Here is a 5499-nt window from a genome sequence, read left to right as displayed (position 1 = left end):
TGTGGAGGAGGTTGGGGTGCCATGAACCCTGAAGGCCCAGATACCCCTGCTCTGTCTCCCTGTCGATTGACACAGCCTTCTGGGAGAATCCATAGCAGAGAATGGCAACCAGTCAGTGAACCTGCATGCTTTTCTTCTCTTCTTCTAATGAACCCATCACCTAGAGAGCACTAACAACGGAGTATTTTTAGGATTTTATATGGCTGGGTATTTAATCTTTTCATATTGATCTTGTTTTTCAAGTGCCCTCGTCTGCATTAGCAAACCAGGAACTGGTACTTTAGCTGTCATCAACAGTCCTGGTTTCGTTGATTAATTCTGGTGTCCATTTGCATTACGTTTCACTGGACTAGCCGTACAAGGGCCTGAGCCTGCGCGCGTCCTCTTCCCGGTATACAATCGATCAAATTCGCCGTAATTGTTTGGTCAATCACTATTATTTTGACTGCAACAAAACAGAGATTGCAGAAGGAATACTGTGTCGCCGTTGCAGGCGCTAGATCAATCATTCTGCTAAGTATATGTAAAGCACAGGCCCAGTCAACTGGCAGCGCCTCTCCTGTCTTATATATGCATACCAAATTTAGCTGATCCTGGACTGGGATACTGTGACCACCGTTGTCCAACTCTACAATATCCTTTTTGAGGTGTGGCAACCAAAGCAGCATTGGTTGCGCCACAGATTTGTATAACGGCATTATATTGTATATTTTCAGTTCCCTTTCACAGCTGCTACCCGCTGTGTTGCAACCCACCAATAAAGTTAACTGGAAGAGATGCAGCTTTCCTAGGAATTAAAGAGTTGGAAGGGACCATGAGGGTCATCTAGTCCAACCCCCTGTGATTCAATCACCTTTTTGCCCAAGGTGGGGCTCGAACCCGTGAGCCTGAGCTTAAGAGCCTCATACTCTACCAACTGAGCCATTCCACAGGTTAACTACTGCCCGGTATCCCCAGGCGGTCTCCCATCCAAATACTAACCAGGCCCGACCCTGCTTAACTTCTGAGATGCTTTCAGGGTGTCATGGCTGTAGGCCTGACGCCAGCAGAACCCGCCCACCAGGAATGCACACATACCCATGTATGTCTAGTAGCTACCTGGTCAGGGACAGATGCAACCATAAGAGCAAGAAATAAATTCCTTGCTGCCCCAGTCATGGTTTTTGCTACCATTGTCGTTCCCCAGATGCATTATTCTAGAGTCAGCCCTACTTTCATGTGTTTGGAGCCCTCTCCACCCTCCGGGCAGGTGATCTAATAACACTGGGAGAGATGATGAAAGAGCATAGCTCTCCTTTATACTTTGAACTCAAGCTGGAACTTTAAAGTACTCCAGATATTCCCCAGAAGCAGAGACCTTATAAAAATGATTTATGACTCTTTGTAGAACTCGGGAGTTCACTGACAGAAGATGACCCCTTTTTTCCCCACCACCACTGCGCCAAAGGCAAGGACTCCATAAAACGTGTATTTATTTAGCTCTCATCTACTTAAATGGTAATTGAAGACCTGTCTTATTGTAGCTAATGAGGAAAGGGGGAGAGTAAGGGTACCTCAGATGATTCTACCAAATGTCTTGGATCGTGGAATCTGGGTAGGTCAATGCTGGAGAACCAAATACACTGCCTTATATATCCCTGCATCTTAAGTGTGAACCCAGTGGTGGCATCAGGGTCAGACTTTGGGGCAGAACCCTCTCACAGCAGAAGGAGCAGGCAGTCCCCCCAACTGCAGCAGGGATGGCTCACTACATTTTGAAGAAACTAAAAACATATTGCCAGTTAAAGAGAGAACTCCCTGTAAGGACCGCTTCGCTCAGTCAATGTGGAGCATGAGACTTAATCTCAGGGTTGTGGGTCCAAGACCCATGGTGGGTGAAAGATTTCTGCATAGCAGGGGGTTGGACTAGCGGACCCTCATAGTCCCTTTCAACTCTACAATTCAGTGATTCTAACCCAGGGTTTTTGGGATAGAAAGCAGCTCTCCAAGTAAACCTGACTGTTGGCACCTTTTGATATATATATTAAAAAAAACAAAAACTTGGGTGCTGAAGCAAAGCCGATACATGTTGCAAGATCCTCCTGAGAAAGGCACATTGTCTTAAAGAAAGTGCAAATCGGGTCCTCCCTTAAAGAGGGCATGTACTGCGGTGAGACCTGGACAACCGACACCCTGTGTTGTGGGTGGGTACATTTGGTAAGCCACAACACCTGATTGGTAGGTCCCTCGAAGCTGGGTACAATCTGGCCAATGGGATGCAGTCCAAACAGTTTGAGGGACCTATTTATGCCCACGCTTGTGACCCAGAGCTTACTCTTTCGGCACATGCATTCGGAACACCCACCCACCTCTCCCTACTTTTAGGGCTTGTTGCGCTTGACCTTGCTATGCTATTGTTGTGGGACAGGGGCACGGCAGGAATATTCCCCACTTGGCTGATTGGCTGTTGCCATTTGGGTTTCGCCTGCCGCGTAGCAAATCGTCACAACTTGTAAGTTTGCGGATAGGCTCTGGTTCAGGTGACAGGGATGGGAGAACGCTCTCGCCATCCCTGTGTGAAGGGTATTCCGTTAAAGGGAACCAGGGACTCTATGGTTTGGTCAACCCCTGAGAGGGAGTTGTGCCCGTGCCTGAGTCCAGGGGGACATTTGGGTGATGGAGTTAGCCCATGCCCGACCTTTCGCTTAGCCAGGTTTTCACCATCAGCCCTGGGACAGCGCTACCTGCTTGGCAGGGAGCTAGTCGAACCAGAGCCTATGCAACCTGTCACTTTCTGTAATCAATAAAGTTGTGGCCTAAATTCTGCCAAAAACCAAACCGAAAATTTGAGTCAAGTGTGAATTTATTTAGGGGGGGGGGGTTTCTGGGTCTGAATACGCAAAGAATATTAAGGAATAGGAAAAGTCATTAAAAGCCTTCTACCTACGGTCAGACCAATAAGGGTCAAATCCATCTACAGCTATGAGTAGAATGCAAGTTATCCTTCTGAAAGCTTCCCCAGCTACATTTGTGGCCTACAGATTTTATTCAAAAACTCATTCAGAGATGGAATACAATTCCATATACTGCTGCGGCATTATTATGAAGGAGCAAAAGAAGAAAAGCGGGGAGATCCACACGCACGACATAGATTTCATTGTCCTCCAAAACTCTGGCTCTCTGCAAACTACGGGGGTATCTAGTTGGTGGCAGCAAAAGCTGATAGGGCTGAAAGGAAGAGATAACATATATCTTCAGAGACTCTGTCTATCCTATGGGATTCCAGACTTATTTCCACTGAACTGACTATACAGAGAGAGAGAACCGTGTAAAATGACTTATTCGTGTAAAAATACAAGCATGTTGTTCAGCCTGATCCTATGCATGGGTGCAAATTCAGAAGCAGTTCCCCGCATTGGTCACCGAGCAGAGAGGATGTTGATAAGCACTTGCCCAGATGTGCGAAGGAGGCGTGAGGGCTCTAGGACTTTGCCAGAGCCCTTGCATCTCCTTCCCAAAGCACAGCTTGGGGTGAGGGCTGGGGAGCACCAAATTTTGGCTTAGCTCAGGGTGCCATAGTACTAAACTCCACCCCTGGCATATCCCACAAGAGGCATCGATTTGCAGCCTTAAAGTGATTCAATTCATTCCAAACATTGCAAATTGTTGACAAGATGGACTGTTTCAAGAAGTGGCAGAAAGATATTTCTAGATTTGTCTGGCAGGGCAAGAAGCCCAGAATAAAATTTAAGATATTAACTGATGCGAAGGAAAGAGGGGGATTTGCCCTGCCAGACCTTAAGTTGTATTATGAATCAGCAGCTTTTTGCTGGTTGAAGGACTGGCTACTTCTGGAGAATACAGACATTTTGGACTTAGAAGGTTTTAACAACACTTTTGGGTGGCATGCATATTTGTGGTATGACAAGGTTAAAGCTCACAAAGCTTTTAAAAATCATATTGTCAGGAAAGCACTATATAATGTCTGGATTAGATACAAAGACTTGTTGGAAAACAAAACTCCAAGGTGGTTGTCCCCAATGGAGGCAAGGGCAGTGAAAAAACTCAATATGGAGTCTAAATGGCCGAAATATTGGGAAATTTTGGAACAAGAAGGGGATAAACTGAAATTGCAGAGTTATGAGAAACTGAAAGATAAAGTGCGAGACTGGCTTCACTATTTTCAAGTAATGGAGACTTTTAAGTTAGACAGGAAAATTGGTTTCCAGGTGGAAAAATCAAAATTGGAGACAGAATTGTTAGAACCCAAAACTAAGAATTTGTCAAAAATGTATAACTTGCTGCTGGAATGGAATACACAGGATGAAATAGTTAAATCAGCTATGATCAAATGGGCACAAGACATTGGTCACAATATTATGTTTGAGGACTGGGAACGGTTGTGGACCACCGGTATTAAATTCATGGCATGTAATGCCTTAAAAGAAAATATTATGAAAATGATTTATAGGTGGTACATGACTCCAGTCAAGCTTGCAAAAATCTACCATTTGTCTGATAATAAGTGTTGGAAATGTAAAGAGACTGAAGGTACATTATTTCACCTTTGGTGGACGTGCCCAAGGATTAAGGCTTTCTGGGAAATGATTTATAATGAAATGAAAAAGGTATTTAAATATACCTTCTTGAGGAAACCAGTGGCCTTTCTCCTAGGTATGGTCGGCCAATTGGTGTTAAAGAAGGATATAACTTTTTTTATGTATGCTACAACAGCAGCAAGAATACTCATCGCAAAGTATTGGAAGACAGAAGATTTACCCACCGTGGAAGAATGGCAGATGAAGGTGATAGACTACATGGGACTGGCAGAAATGACCGGCAGAATCCGAGACCAGGGAAAAGAGACGGCGGAGGAAGATTGGAAGAAATTTAAGGACTATCTTAAGAAACATTGTAAAATTATTGAATGTTAGAACGATGTTGATTTAGAAATTAAGAGGTTTTCAGCTGTAATGATTATGAAATTAAGAAAAGAAGGGTCAAAAATTAAATAGAAATTAGGGGAGGGATTTGCTGAATTGAATTAATTTGAGATTGGAATACAGAAAGGGGAGGTACGAGGAGGTCGGGAAAGTAGGTTTTTACAAATATAAGGGTTTGAAATTATACATGTTGTTGTATGTGTTTTTTATGTTTGCATTTTTGCTTTTCTATGTTTTCTGTTTTTCTATTTTATGTAAACTTTTTTTAAAAAAAACCTTAATAAATATCTTATAAAAATAATAATAATAAAGTGATTCAATTCATTTTTTTAACAACCGTGGAATAATAATCTGAATCCCCCTCTTTGCATGCTACAGCCCTGATCTTAATTGCCCCCTCCACACACACAGCTCCTCTTTCCATTGTAAAAAGGGGGCACCTCAATTCACCTTCACAGAGTTGGCATCGTGTCCAGAGAGAGCTGAGAGTACCAGCTCTTTTTAAAAAAGGGTTCCCTCTCCTTTTCACAGCATATAGCACTGATTTGCATACATTTGCATACATTAGCCCAAATCC

This window comes from Podarcis muralis, chromosome 4, assembly GCF_964188315.1.
Source record: "Podarcis muralis chromosome 4, rPodMur119.hap1.1, whole genome shotgun sequence".
Taxonomy (NCBI): Eukaryota; Metazoa; Chordata; class Lepidosauria; order Squamata; family Lacertidae; genus Podarcis; species Podarcis muralis.
The sequence above is the reverse complement of the archived record's forward strand: the minus strand, read 5'-3'. Positions refer to the sequence as shown.